Below are 14,626 nucleotides of genomic sequence, written 5' to 3' on the forward strand. Positions count from 1 at the left end.
CATTTTTTCTTGTTTTTGGAAATAGTAAAATGTACCTATTTCGAATTAAATAAATTGTAAACATTCTTCTTTTTATCTCAATTAATTTAATTCAAAAAAAATTTGTTTGACATTATAAATAATTATATTAATGTTTATATTAGTGAATAGAGCATTGGAGAACCTTTCGAATGAACTATCACACGACCCCTATTCTCATTTAAAAAAAAAAATAGTCAATTACGTCATCACGCCCAGACGGATGACGTCACGGGGATTATGATAAATGATAAAAAATTACAATTTAAAAATAAAAATCGACCATCGAAATAATTCGAAAAGGTTTCCGGATTTATCTCCATAGTCAGCCATTCTCGAGAAAATTAATTTATTCCAACTCAAACGTCCTCACTGTATACAGAAAAACAGAAAATCATAAAAGTACAAAAAATCTTCAAATTGTGGACAATCCCGCTTTTGTTCTTTAGGACCTCCTAATGTTTAATGAAAGAATTTAATATAAATTCATACTATAATGTTTTAGATTCTTAATTACAATATCTATAAGTTTTTGTGTCATTTCATTTGTTTTTATGTAAAGAAAAAATGTATTAAACAAAAATGTTATATTTAATGTTTTGTTTTATTTTTAAATACTTTTGATATGCATTTGCATAGAGTAAAACCTCTGTTAACCGAAATAATTGGGGGGAGGCTGTTTCAGATAACAAGAATTTCGGTTAAAAATAAGTGTTTTTGTATTCTTCTTATATCAAATTACATAGTATTCTTGGTCACAGTTGACATTAAAAAATACTATGAGGTGATTTTGTAATATTTTCTTTACTATGTAAATTCAGAATAATACTTTACTAAGTACTACAGAATAGTACTTTTTTGTTTATTTTAACTGATTTGTGTAATAGATGTAATATGTGTAATGGATAACTATTAATATTTCGTTTTTGTTTAATGTGTAATTAAGATTTATTTTACTCTAGTTTAGTAGATATTACATATATTGATTTTATACTGTATGTTTTGTAATGGGGGTAATCCCGTATACAGGGTGTCTGCGTAACTTGGAACCATATGGGAAACTTTTTTAATATCAATTTTACGAAAAAAGTCATTCTTTATAAAGTGCTCTGCATAGTGTAAAACCTAAGATGCAATCATCAGGTATGTCAAAAAATATTAATTTCGCTCAAGAGCAAACTACCTTTATATTTCAAAATATCAAAAAATTTTATTATGAAAAGTTATTTATAATTAAAAACCATATTCAAATATGCAATAACAGCCTTCTACGTGAAAAAAAAATTCTGAGATTTTCTTAAATTACCGATTCCGAACATCATTTTTATTTATTAGACATGTAATAACTCTTTTATTAAAAATTTTAGGAAAAAACTTATTCTTCATAAAAATCTCTGCATGGTCTAAACCTCAAGATAAAACCATCAGTTTTCCAAGTTTGTTAGTTTTATACGAGGTGTGTCAAATAATATGAATTTAGAAAGAATATAGAAAGAATTCTTTCTAAAGTCATATTATTTGACACACCTCGTATAAAATTAACAAACTTGGATAACTGATGGTTGCATCTTGAGGTTTAGACCATGCACAGATTTTTATGAAGAATAACTTTTTTTCCTAAAATTATTAATAAAAGAGTTATTACAGATCTAATAAATAAAAATGATGTTTGGAATCTAATTTAGGAAAATCTCAGAATTTTTTTTTCATGTAGAAGGCTGTTATTGCATATTTGAATATGGTTTTTAATTACAAATAACTTTCCATAATAAAATTTTTTGATATTTTGAAATATAAAGGTAATTTGCTCTTGAGCGATATTAATATTTTTTGACATACCTCGTATACTATTGATAAAATTTGATTTCTGATGATTGCATCGTAGGTTTTAGACTATGCAGAGCACTTTATAAAGAATGACTTTTTTTCGTAAAATTGATATTAAAAAAGTTTCCCATATGGTTCCAAGTTAAGCAGGCACCCTGTATAAATAAATAAATAAATTGCATATTTTAGTTGTATGAAAGCAATGTTGACAAATTAACATTGAATTATTTCTGTTTTGATATAAAAATTTACCTTTTATTGACGTAATTATTGAAACTGTAACTATTGACCCATTTCGGTTAAGCAATGTTTCAGTTAACAGAGGATTTACTGTATTTATCACAAATCAACTTTTTTCATGAAGTAGAAAAGACGTTTGTAATTTGGTGAGGAATTAACCTAATAATTGTTTTCATTACTTTATAGTTCAATTATTGATATATACGTTTGTTTTGATGAGGTTAATTCCTCACCAAATTACTTAAGTGGAACGTTTTCTCTACTTCCTGAAAAAAGTTGATTTGTGGGTTAAAATTTTTACCTTTCAGTACAGTGGATGTGGATAATATCATTATATGAGCATAATGCATATTATAATATTATAAGAACTATAAAAATATACCTCACCTACATTCTCAATTGTAATAATAGGGCTTTTCATTCACAGTCATTTATTTCGAGCTTCTGTCATATGTCCTATAATTCATGTATATTAATATTATACACAGATTATATTAATATTATATGAGATTCCTATGATGGATGCTCGAAACTAAGCTTCCGTCATAGGAATCTCATATAATACTAATATAATCTGTGTAAAATATTAATATACATGGATTATACAAGAATCTACAGGTCGAGCAAGTCTCGTAAATTTCACGATTGCGAGCCACGCTTCACGCAACCGTGTTTGCGTACTTGTGTTACGAGTTGCGTGGTCGTGCGGAGTTATATTTACCAAATTTAAATATAATCGTTTTCAAAATTAAATCAATATGTCAATATGGCTACTGGGTGTAAAAGATAAATCTTATTCTATCTGTTCTTAATGAGTTTTAGATAATTTTAGTTGTATTTCTTTGTAATTTTGTGTTGTACAAAGATTAATTTAACATTTTCTCTGGAAGTATTAATTTAGAAAGATAATATGCTTCATTGGTGTTGTGTTTTGAAGTGTGAAATGCAAAGCAATTGTGAAATGCAGTCAAGATAAAGTTCACTTTTAAACTGAACTAAATAAGGTATCTGAGAGACAACAATGGTTAAATGCAATACAATGTACAGGTTTTACTAGCGAAATGAAAATTTTCCTGTCCTGTCTGCTGTAATCATTTTATATCTGGTAAGTTACAATTACAACAGTAACGATTTTTGGAGATGTTAACATTTTAATCTTATAGGAAAACCAGCCGACTTAATCGATAATAACAATCTCCAGATTGGGTTCCTTCAATAAATATGGTCTATAAACACAATGAAATAAGTTCCCCAAAATCTAAAATGGAGTGGTATCAAAGGAGAATTAAAGAGAAAAATATTCATATTGAAATTATTTATAAGGCACTGGACTGTCTTAAATTCTACAATAATACTAGGTAAGAGTAGATTAAGATTAAGTAGATTTTCATTCAGTAGATTTAAGACTTGTTTACACGGGTAGAGTAATGATGCAAGTACTTGATAGAGTAGAGTAACTCTACCTGTAAAAATGCTCAGCACAGTAGAATAGCTGGTAGAGTGTATAGTTGGAGTTAAAGTAGAGTGACTAGCAACCTATGGCAAAGTAACTACTCTATGACCACCACTACTGCCAAAATGTCTACTCGGCTGCACACTCTACCCATGGAACACGCTCAATTATGGCAGAATAGAGTAGGTAGGAGAGTACATGGGGGCGCTGTCATTCTGGCTGGAATTGTGTTTTGTGTAAATAGTGAAAATGAAGTTCACCGAAGATGAAACTTTAAAACTTGTAGAGCTATAATACGGCGAATACCAGTGTTTATGGAATTTAGGTAGTGTATACTACAGAAATAAAAGTTTGCAGCAAGCTGCGGAGGATGAAATCGTCGAACGAATGGCAAAGGGGGCTTTGGAGTAAATGAGCTTAAGCAAAAAATTAAGAATTTAAGGTGCACTTTTAATCAAGAGTGTTTAAAAATACAAAAATCGGTTTCACTATACTAGCATCAGTACTATACTTGTACTCTCCTCATGTGAATGGTATCAAGCCATTTTTGGTAGAGTACTACCACTACTCTACTCTCCTCAAAACTCTACCCATGTAAACAAGTCTTTAGAAACAGTGGAAAATGAGGTAGCTAGTAGAGTAGTAGTAGAGTAAAATATACTGGTTTAGCAAATTACAATGTTTTAAGGTAATACAGTAGCGATAAACAGGTAGCCAAAACGTATTCCAAGATTGTCACTGTAATTTTGAATATTTTTTCGTTTCATTTGGCACACGTATTCGTAAAATAATAAAGAATGGCGGTACAGAGCCCAATTTGAAAAATATATTAATATGTGGAAATTACTCTGTAATTATACAATATTTAAAAAACGAGCCTGTACCGCCATTAAGAAGAACAAAAAATACACTTTCTTCAAATAAACTTTTTTATCTGATGCCTAGATTTTGTGTAATTTTGGAACTACTAATGAAATAAAAAATTTTAGTAGTTCCAAAATAACACAAAATCGGATAAAAAAGTTGTATTTGAAAAAAGTGTATTTTTTTGTTCTTCTTAATGGCAGTACAAGCTCGTTTTTTTATATTGTATTTAATTACAGAGTAATTTCCACATATTAATATATTTTTCAAATTGGGCTCTGCACCGCCATTCTTTATTATATTACGAATATGTGTGCCAAATATCTTAAAAAAATATTCAAAATTACAGCCGCAATCTTGGAACACATTTTCGCTACCTGTTGATCGATACTGTTTCCTCTTAAGATAGTTTTAATAGTTATTTATGATATAAGTATTAAAAGTACAATTTTAAGACGCGCATGTGAAAGTTAACTTGAAAAAATAATTTTATTAATGTTTTGACTTCCACATCAGATGTCATTGTCAAAATACAAAATATTCATTATTATTAGGTTTGTTCTAGCAAACAGTCAAACTAGTCAAAAACCATCAGCAAACAGTTGGTCAGTAAAAGAACATAATACAGTCACCAGTGCGATCCCCTCTACTCGCGCTGGTCCACTATTCGCTGATGGTTTCAAACTGTTTGAAACTGATGCTAGAACAAACCTATTATTATTATTATGCATATCATTATCTGTAAATAATATTTCTTCTGATTGTTAATTGTAAAGGATAGAAAAATTACCATTTATTTTATTTTTTTTTAGAATCAGCTGAGAGAAGTGGTCTACAAAAAACCAGGAAGGAAACGGAATATGTGGCTACGAAAGGCAAAAGAAAGGTTTACAAAGCAAATGTGACACATTTTTTTGAAATATTTAGGAATATCAGTAAATTGCATTAAAAAAATGTATGAAAAGATTTTGTTCAATAAAAATGTTTATATTTATCAAGGATGTATTATTTGGTATGGCCACATATCGTCAGTGATGTAATAATACATCCTATCTGTTTTTTCATGAGTTTTGTAAGAGAGACTAAAAACTTGTCTTAGGGTCACCTCCTGTTTTCATATGATATTTTTTGACTTGTTTTGTAGTAAATTAAACTATCTATGAACTACAAAACAAGTCAAAACTTACATATGAACACAGGAGGTGACCTTAAAACATGTTTTTCCATCTCTCATGAAAAAACAGATAGGAGGTATTGTCACATCAGCAAGGATGTACAGTGATGAGTGCCCTAATAACCGGCAAAATATGAGCAACATATTTAGTTGTGAGATAAAAAGAAATGAAACTAGTCGAGCTGGGAAATTTAGCGAAATTAACCTTTAAATTTACGTTATATTGATCCCACCTTTACACATATCGGAGGAGTATGTCAACTAAAACTGTCACTGTGACAGTGGTAGTTTCCAAACTCGTCTGATACGTCTGAAGGTGGTACACAATCAATACAATCTAAATGTATAAGTTAATATCGCTAAATTTCCCAGCTCGACTAGTTTCATGTCTTTTTATCTCACTACTTAATACATCTTTTGTGCTATTTTGCCGGTTATTAGAGCGCTCATCACTGTATTTCTGGTATATCCAGGGAATGTCTACAAAATATATTTTGAATGTCCAGAGAACATTCGTGGACATTCATGGAATGTTCCAATAAGACATTCAGGTAATGTTTAAAATGCTGACACAGGATTTTCCTGGGATGTTCAGGGAACATGTTTTCGTGGATATTCCAGGAATTTTTCAATGTCTGTGTACCTTCTATGGACCTATATGGAATATTTTGGTGTTATTACCGCCGCACTCCACTTGCGATTTGTAATCAGGAAGATTGAACACATTGTTTCAAATACAGGTCAATCCATTTGTGACTAAATAATCATGGATTGACTTCTATTTGAAAGAATGTGTTCAATCTTCACAACTACAAATAGCAAGTGGAGTCCGGCGCTTAGGGCTACTTCCTCTTCGGTATTATGTATTATACTACAGAAATCAGGAACTTTCCTTCTAAATATATGTATGCATCTTGGCCATCAAACATATTCTTCCAAACATTTTTTTAAGGGGTTAAAAAAGTGACTTTTTAAAAAAATTATATCTCGAAAACTAAAATTTATTTTTATTTATAATTGGAACATGTAAAAGTATAGTACTTAAGGTAGTCTCAAAAAAAGTTTCAGCCAAAAATATTCATTTTTGTAGAGTTTAAGTTTTTTTGCGTTGGCAGCATAACTAAGTCCAGTCTCATCTGAAATCAAAAAGTTTCTTGTAGTTTATACCTCTGGCTAGAATATGAACGAAGGAATTAAAAAAAAAATTAAATTTGAAGATTTTACATACCTAAGTTTAAACACATTTTTGACCCCGATTTTTCTCATTTTTAAAGTAGTTTTTTTTATAAAACAAAAATGACCTCATCTAATAAAAAATCCTTTGTTCATTCACTAGCCAGAGGTATAAACTACAAGAAACTTTGATTTCAGATGAGACTGGACTTGTTATGCTGCTCACCGCAAAAAAGGGCTGTTGTCGAAAAATTGCAGTCAACTCTACAAAAATGAATATTTTTGGCTGAAATTTTTTTGAGAGTACTATACTTTTACATGTTTCAATTATAAATAAAAATAATTTTTAGTTTCCAAGATATAATTTTTTTAAAAAGTCACTTTTTTTACCTGCAAGACAACAACTTAACAAATTGTTGATTTCAAATTGTAACAGTTGTTTTGCAAAGTATGCTGCCCTCTTGTATTTTCTGTGTTATCTTTATCATACAATTACTTCATCTAAAAACTTTCTGCGATATATTCGCAACAACAAAAACAAACAAAACAAAAAAAAATAAAACAAAAGTTTAACCACCTTCACACCACAGAATCAAGCAATCAAGTTACACAAATTTTCAAACACCTCACCTGACACAGCGTCTCAAGTACGATTGCGCGAATTGGTAAATATAACTCCGCACGACCACGCAACTCGTAACACAAGTACGCAAACACGGTTGCGTGAAGCGTGGCTCGCAATCGTGAAATTTACGAGACTTGCTCGACCTGTAGATTCTTGTATGGATTATAGGACATATGACAGAAGCTCGAAATAAATGACTCAATGAAAAGCAAAATTATTACAATTTAGAATGTAGGTAAGGTATATTTTTATAGTTCTTCCACTCTGACTTTTCACATGCGTTGATATCAAAAAATAAAGCGAAACATACATTGATGTGTGGCATTGATATGTACTACTCTCAGAGTGTCTGTGAGTTAAAAAGAGACCTTGTATGAATAGTAGTTCGTCAATAATTTCGTGCATGGGAAAAGTTAGAGTGGAAGTACTTTATAACATATTACCATGCATGTCAATAAATTGAGATTCTTCAGTAGCCTTTTCATCCTGATAATCTGAAATTTAAATACAATAATTATAAAACATGACAAATAAATAAATCTATTTGAGTAAAACATAAATATCTGGACCTTTATTATTATCAGAAATGAACTCAAATAAGTAATATATTGCGGAGAAATCCCAACAAAATTTCTAATAATGGAATAGTAGTATTACAATAATTATCTTCAAAATGTCAGTCTAGATGGTCCAGTTGGCAAAGGCGCAGTCGATTGACAAGTATAGTGGTTTGCGATCGATGGTTCAAGCCTCAGCCAAGTCAAGAAATTGAAAAAAAAAAAAAGGCTGACGCCATAGTATAAAACTCGATAGAGTCTACGGCTTGGTCTGGAATAAACTGGCATCTGATCGGCCTATGGAGAAGCGGTACGGCAAGGGATAAGGGCTTGCCGCTTGGTGATACTCCTCCATAGATCCCTACCGAAGGGCATTGACGCCTAAGAACGGTGTATATACGGTAAGAACGGTGTATATATATCTTCAAAATAGTTGTATTAAAAATAAGACAGATTTTAGGAATATAATTACTAAGGCAGATTTTAGGAACACAATTACTAAAAGTCAAGTAAGAGATTTGATGATTTTAAAACGTCGATTCGCTAATCTGAGACACAACTATCTACATTACAATTACAATAAAAATGTACTATACAGTAGAACCCCAATTATCCGTGCTCCTCAGGCCAGAGGTGGCACGGATAATCCAAACATGTATTTCCTATGTATAATACATATCTGTATGCCAGAGGTAAAGGGCATTATGTCACAAATTTGTAATTTTACAGGAGAAGCGTAATTTTACAGGATGTACTTATGCTAATACACATTATGTCACAACCCCTTGTCTAATTTATTTTTAAGATTATTATCTTTCAAAATTGTATTATTTAAAACACATATTGTGATACTAAACTTGATTTATTTTTAATAAAAAAAATTGAAACACAATATAGTGGACATAGTGCTATTTACCTCTTCAAGATCTATTGGGTCATGGTACTAGATGTTTACTAAAAATGCATTATACAATGTTAAACTTTAATTTGTTTCTCCTTCATGACAAACATTACAGGGTAAAGTGTAACATAACCCTGCTTGTTTAATACTGGATTTGTAAAGCAATGTACACAAAGGCATAGTATCATGCACAAAGGTATAAGCTTACATGTCCACATGGTGCCCTCTGCCTCTAAATAAAATGTGACATGATACCTTTTATAAAGTGCTTACCTTTGTTATTTTATAAAGTAGGACAGAGTGCTTTATACCTCTGTGTGCAGAATTAAAAGTTCATTATAACTGCAGTATAATCCCAATATTGACAAAAATGGACATAGTGCCCTTTACCTCCGACATACAGATATGTATGTATACACATGCATATGTACCAATCATAAAAATATAACAGGTAACATAAATCATTATGAGTCTCTCTTTCGGCATATAGAGTTTCCGTTGAGTAATTTACGATGAAGATATTTTGATAAAACCTCAAAAATGCAATTTGAGTAATAGAAAATCATAGCATGGATATCCGCAGCACGGATATTCCGCACCTGGATAATCAGGGTTCTACTGTATAAAAATAAACAAAACAAGACACGTTGAATGTTCAAGGAGCATTCCCAAATCATAATTTGGGAGTGCTCCTCGTGCTTGTTTATTTCTAGTGTATCTTTATTGTGATTGTAGTGTAGACAGTTGAGTCTCAGAAAATATTTGCTAAGATGTACAGTTCTTACCTCTCTCTTCAATCCTGACCCCCAGGAGGGAGTGTAGTGGTCGACGTGATATCATATATTGTCTGTCTAAAAAGATCTCTGTCTCTGGTCATTTCTTTTAACTCATGCATAGGTCTTTTGCATATTCCTGTAATTTGATTGATCCAAAGTATTTTAATTGTTGGATATGTACTTTACTCGATAGGCGTTGGCTAACTTTTAGCTCTATTAAAATTGAATTATTTGTCCTATGTGGTTCTTACCTAGTGGTGGTAAAAATGAGCTTGGGATGGCCCCTTTGGTAATTCCTCTTGTTTGAACTCTCATGTATCCTAAAATCTTCTTTAAAATGCCTAGAACAAACACGAAAACTGTTGTAAAGATAAAGTGGTGTATACTTACTTAATTTATTACTTTGAATAAGTTTCAACCCTTCCAAGAACATGTCCATTTCATCTCTGGAAAACGTAATCGATGTGGAGAAGGTACAACGTGGTACAACCACCAACACAACATGTTCTACATATTATTGTATGTTGTTCCATTTCAATAATAGTCTATCTGTCTTAGCCATATCACTGGTCATAAAATTACCCCTATTTAAAATAAAATAAAACAAAACAGGACAAAATTATAAACAAAATGACGGAAAATGAATCATGCGCAACGAACTCTTACGAACGTGACTTGTTGATGTGTTTCGTGTTTGTGACTACTAGCACAGATCACTTAACTCTCTTTAGATGTTTCACGCAGGTATCTCAAGGTCATCCTAAACTAAATGTCATTTTTAGTAATGATACGTTTTCTGAGATGTCGCCATGCACCTAGAGTGAAGATTTCTTCTATATCACTGAGTCTGAGTGTCATTATAATTTGTCAATTGTCATCATTAATCATGTCAGTATGCCTATGCCTTTATCTTTAATCTTTATGTCAGTAAATGTTTATCTGATTGTTAGCAATAATAAAAAATCCTGATTTAGATAAAATGGATTCAAATACAGTTTTTGAAACAAAACGAATGTGATTTGAAGATCCCTAGGAAGATCAAATTCCTAGCTTACATTTGCATGGTGAGTTCAACAAGTATTTGTTATTAGAGAACAAGTAACACAGTTAGTGGTGTAGGGAAGCAAACGAATGGGTGCGTTCGGACGACCACAGCGGCTGGACAGCTGAGCCAGCAGTAGCTGTCAGACGTCACCGCTGGAAGCCAGCCGCTGAGAGATTTACTAAGCTTTCCCTATCACGGCTGGATGCAACCACTCAGCCGATTTCTGCTGGCAGCCAGCCGCTATGGTCGTCCGAACGCACCCAATGTAACACCAAGTAAGTAACCCCTACTGAAAATAATATAATTAATAAAAATTATTTTACGTGAAATGAATATGGTTATTATCAAATCAATTATATTAATTTTTTGTTTTAGTTGAAAGTCCTTCAACAAGTAGAGATGCACACATGTTTCAATCATTTGAGATACCCTTTTGTAGAAGTATTTGGAAGATAACTATTAATAATTTCATTTGTAAAGATACGATTTGTAAAAAAGTATATACAAAGTGGTTTTGCTGATATTAAATAAATAAATAAAAATATGTTGTCACGTCTTATTTTTTCCCAAATGGTATTTTGTATATTTGAAATTAAAAATAATTTGCATATTTTAAAACCAAATTATTTTTTTTTCAACTATACAAATATTTTAACCTAACATTTTCTTCCCACCAAAATTACATTTTAAAATTCCCGCTTGCATTAGTTCCGATACAAGCGGCATGGAGCGCTGTTTTTCATATTTAACCAAAGCGTTATCGTGAAACATCTAGAGGAGGTAGGTGATCTGTGACTACTAGCACCTAGCACCCCCACCCACTCTTCTATGCCTAGCCACAGTTTTTTTGCTATTCGAAACAGTTAGTTCACTCTAGTTTTTATGCGGTTCCTGCGCTTGCAGAAACTCCTAGCAGACTGCGCAGTAGACTAGGAGGAAAATGTTGCTGTTGCAAGATTTAAAATATTCCGATAAAGAATATTCCAAAATTATAATAAAATAATTATGATTATCGATTTTTTTCAAAAAGCTGAAAATTAAATTCATAAATGGTAAAATCCTTTACGTACACACTTGTATAAAATTTGAAAAATAATATTTTCTGATTATTGATTGAATGTATTCAAACAATTAATCACAAGTAACTATCTAAATTGGTGACATTTGGCAACAGTGAGTAGATCTGGTTTATTTATGTATGTTTATTCCAAACATAACCTTATAAACAAACAGTTGTTTATTTAGAGTTATTTATTATTGTTTTCTCATATTTTGCAATTGTTAAGTTGGTTTACTTCGAATTTAATGTGCATTACTGTGGTATTTCTCCAGTTTTCTAAGAAGGTTGGTGATTTTGAATTGGGATTATGATGAATTTAACCCAAAGGCAATGTGTGTGTTTATTTATGTGGCAAAATTCCAGGCACCATAAAAATTTGAGTTTCTTCCTGTTGCCCATGGATGAAAATCGGTAAGAACGTAAATTCTATTTAATATCATTGACATCATTTTTGACGTGCTGTCGTTTTAGGTTTGCAGAATGAAAAGAAATTGTTCAATGTGATAAACTTTCCATGAACAGTCCTCAGTGTTGTTACATTAACTTTTAAATATGCATCTTGAGGAGCAGGCCTTTGCAGAAATACTGAAAAGCGGGTTGCAAAACAACGCAAAATAAAATAAACGAAATATGTCTTGAGATTAAACATTCACGTTGAAGGTGTGTTCTTTCTTAAACTGGAATGATAATTTTGTAATTCTGTAGGCACATCTATTGAGAAGTTACAACCAGTGGCAAAGTGCCTTAAGGGAATCTATGACATATATAATTGAAGGTATGAGTATATGTTTCAAATCGTTGGATAATTCTGAGAAAGTGTAAATTTTTTTCATGAATTTGGTACATAACCGTCTTTATCTAAACTCTAAAAATCATTGACATCTGTTTTGAAGAACCATGTTCCTAGAAACCATTGATAACAAATATAGACGGTTACCTCTGCATTCGTTGTATCATCTTACTACTCTATCCATAGTGAGTCTAATTTTTAAATCTATAATAATTGTTTACGTGCTGGTTTCATAAAGATGCTTCAAAAATCTATATGGGCCTTACTAGGCAGCACAGCCATGCCTTTAATAGTTTTTCCAATTATATTTTCAATATGCTTATTCTAGTTAAGATTGCGGGACAAAAAGACCACTAAATATTTGAGTTCATTTTTAGGTATCAGCATTGGCTCTACAGCCCATGGTGGGTCTTGGCCTGTTCCAGAATCAGCTTCCACTCTTTCCTATCCTTTGCTTGGCTTTCCAATTTCTCACTCGAGCATGAATTTTTGGTATATATGGGATTATATTGTGATAACGACCAGATCTATGAAAGAATAGTATGTTTTTAAAGAAGATTGTGGTGACACTATTCATGAATATCTGATAATATTGGTCAATGTGAATGGAGTCCAAAATGGGGTTTAGGCTGTTATATAAAAAACTAGGTCATTAGCATATGGAAGTAGGGCGACATTATCTGGTATTAAATTATGTGAATGAGGAGAATTAAACCTAAAAACTCTATTTATTCTGCTAATCAATATGAATTTAATATATTTTAATATAAAACATATGTTATTCTTTCTAGGGACACCTCCTCTGAAGGAATTACAATTATTTGCCAGTATGTCAAATGAATTTTCAACATCAGTCATACTTTCATGAATTTATTGATGAAAATAAAACTAGGTACATGATTTATTATTTACTTCCAAGGGATTCTAAGATACTATGTGTAAAAAGTCCAATATGCAGTGATGAGCATGCTAATAACTGGCAAAATATGGGATATAACGCCAAAGATGGGAAACATGGGATGCATTCTGAAGTAAAAAGAGATGAAACTGAGAGAAATTATTGATATAAACATATAAATTAACATTGCATTACATAGTTTCCCACCTTTAGACGTATCAGATGAGTATGAGAACTGTCACTGTGCCAGGAGAATTTTATAAAATACTCCTGTCACAGAGATCTAAAGGTGGGAAACTATGTAATGTTATCGTCGGCTAAGAGTGTTAACCTGCTAACTCTATTTTTCACTGTGAGTGATATTGGGGTAGTTTCTAGGTCTGTGTACCTTCATACCATGTCCCACAAGCCCGCTGGTTCCACTGTAGTTTAGAGATAGCTATTTCTAAACTACATTGGTGTCGGCGGGTTTGTGTGGTGGTGTATGAAAATACACGGACCCAGAAACTAGCCCAATATCACTCAAAGTGAAAAATGGAGGTTAAAACTCTTATCCAAGGTTATGTTAATTTATTCGTTTATAACGATAAGTTCCACTTCTACCAGTTTCATCTCTTTTTATCTCACAAGTTAATATGTTTTCCATCTTTTGCGTTATTTTGCCGGTTATTAGTGTGAGTGCTCATTACTGTATATTTACGATTCTGTGATTTCTCAATATGATGCTGAGTAGGTATAGATCTGAGTAGGTATATAGTAGGTATCTACAACCCTTTCAAAACAGAAATTTATAAGTTCATTTTATGTACCTATTAAACTTTATTTTAAGGATGAATTTGAAATGCTTGTAGGGAATATATCTGTAAAAAATAAAATTGGTATTGTAAAATTGAAATTCTCAAAATATAATTTATAATTCGAATGTATTATTATTTTTTTCCTCTATAGAAAAGTCCTCTTATTAGTTTTCTCATTAGCTCTTGACAAGACATCAGTACTTCGTTTTTTAGATTTATCACAAGGATTCAGATCTGGAAGATCCTGCGTAGACGCCAGTACTTACTTAATTACTTATTCCTCTTCACTCCATGCGGAGCATAGGGCGTCAACTGTCTGCCTCCATTCTGTCTTATCCTTTGCACTGATCTTTATTTCTGTCCAGGTTTTCCCAATAGGGCTTTTCATTCACAGTCATTTGTTTCGAGCTTCTGTCATATGTTGTATA

The 14,626-nt window shown here is 31.7% G+C and overlaps 2 long non-coding RNA genes across 2 annotated transcripts; both read left to right on the plus strand.

Annotated features, from left to right (window-relative positions):
* Positions 1-2,696: 2,696 nt before the first annotated feature.
* LOC126883206 (uncharacterized) lies at positions 2,697-5,396 on the plus strand. Its single transcript, XR_007697560.1, has 3 exons — positions 2,697-3,190; positions 3,249-3,443; positions 5,215-5,396. It is a non-coding gene; the product is annotated as an uncharacterized LOC126883206 (long non-coding RNA).
* A 6,102-nt stretch (positions 5,397-11,498) lies between these two features.
* On the plus strand, positions 11,499-14,323 carry LOC126883207 (uncharacterized). The gene is made up of 3 exons (XR_007697561.1): positions 11,499-12,124; positions 12,185-12,488; positions 12,881-14,323. It is a non-coding gene; the product is annotated as an uncharacterized LOC126883207 (long non-coding RNA).
* Positions 14,324-14,626: the final 303 nt, after the last annotated feature.

The sequence above is a fragment of the Diabrotica virgifera genome, chromosome 4 (assembly GCF_917563875.1).
Source record: "Diabrotica virgifera virgifera chromosome 4, PGI_DIABVI_V3a".
Lineage (NCBI taxonomy): Eukaryota > Metazoa > Arthropoda > Insecta > Coleoptera > Chrysomelidae > Diabrotica > Diabrotica virgifera.